This window comes from Octopus bimaculoides, chromosome 26, assembly GCF_001194135.2.
Source record: "Octopus bimaculoides isolate UCB-OBI-ISO-001 chromosome 26, ASM119413v2, whole genome shotgun sequence".
In the NCBI taxonomy this organism is placed as follows: domain Eukaryota; kingdom Metazoa; phylum Mollusca; class Cephalopoda; order Octopoda; family Octopodidae; genus Octopus; species Octopus bimaculoides.
The window spans coordinates 22,710,019-22,711,664 of record NC_069006.1 but is presented as its reverse complement, the minus strand read 5'-3'; the positions used below and the strand labels follow the sequence as shown (position 1 = coordinate 22,711,664).

The 1,646-nt window shown below is 32.8% G+C and overlaps 1 protein-coding gene across 2 annotated transcripts in view; it reads right to left on the bottom strand.

Annotated features, from left to right (window-relative positions):
- The window catches only part of LOC106876518 (D-glucuronyl C5-epimerase), a 75,933-nt gene that overhangs the window by 67,599 nt on the left and 6,688 nt on the right, over positions 1 to 1,646 (bottom strand). The gene's annotated exons all lie outside the window — the stretch shown is intronic.

Here is a 1,646-nt window from a genome sequence, read left to right as displayed (position 1 = left end):
TCTCCCTTAAGTTACACAAAACCCTTCAATTAAGGCAGCATGTTGGTTTTCGGTATTTGGTACTTTCATTTTTTTTTAACGTAATTCTTTTTGCTTTTAATTCCTGAACTAAAACTAATAATTTAAAAAAATTATTTTAATATATCAAAATACTAAAAACTGTTCCATTTAACAACCTGTAATTGAAGTGTCAGCTTATTACATCTTATGTAAGACCTGGTAAAATTAAAGGTAGCCCCATGTGTTTTTAAATAAATCTATGGTTTGAAAAAATTATAAAGCATGTCTTTTTTTATTCTTTCTCTCCAAAGACAGGCCGAACCCCAAACTTTTTATTTTTATTTAGATATAAATATTGTCACAGTAACAAAATACGTTCTTTGAGTCTACGGGGGGTATGCCTTTACGCGACTTGCTAGAAACAGCAGCCAAATATCCCTCAAATCCGATCCTGTTGTCTCATAAAACAAAAATGAAGGGGAAGAGGGTACATTGAATGATGTAGTCTTAGATACACTGCGCCTGATAGAAACAACAAAAATCTGTTACAGCAGGAATGTCTCTGATCATACGTTTATCTGACCTGGTGTTAAACTATGTTATTAATTAACTCGTCTGTTTCTTTACTCCGTCACTACATTCTTTACTTAGCAATTAAACTGATTCACGCCATTATTAAAACCTCTCGAATTCTAGTGACTTTTGTATTCAATATTCAATAGTATACAAATAGATAATCAAGGAGCCATCACCAAGACAAGACACCTTTATTTGTCAAAATTATCGCCTTGCATTTTACGTTCCAAATTCATATCCTACCGAGGGATGCATTTAGCCTTTCATCCTATTGGGACTATCAATAAAAAGATTAAGTACCTACCAAGCATAAGTATTAATAATAAAGCACTTGGCATACATAACACCTTCCTTCCCTATCACACTTGTGTATGAGAAATGCATGGCCTTATGCTAGAAATCCTTCGTACTAAACTATTTAAAAGACATTCAGATGAAAGTCTGGTTTTTAAACCGTGATAAAATCAACGAATTTCTGACATTACGGCTAGTTTCGTTTCGTATTTGTTACTTCTTTTCATACACACTATCACTATTCCACTTTTTAGAAGAAATCCTAAGCTTCCTCCCTTTCTCCCTCTCTGTCTCATCATGTTTTGTGTGTGTGGATATATATATATATATATAAAATAAAAACAAATATAAACGTTACAAAATTGGCTGCTCATCGAAAAATTTCAAGAATTGCATATTGATTTTTCTGGAAAGTAAAAACTGTCGTTACTGCCGTTGTTGCTTCCTTAGCCCCCTCCCTCACTCGTTTCTTGCCCCCAGGTCATCTCTGTTCCATTACACATATTAACCTTTGATCGAAGACATTCCAAACGTGACCATACATGTTTTTTTACAGAAATATGGGGGTTTCACATTATATAAGACTAACATTATTCCAATGGGCGCTTGTTTGTTTTTTTAATTAAATTAACAGAGTAAATTTGAGGAAGATTTCTTTGCTATTTCTAACAGGTCGGTTGACCACTAAAGCCACTCTTTATTGAAGATACGGATGACCGATTGGTGTGTGTGTATATATATATATATATATATATATATATATATATATATATATA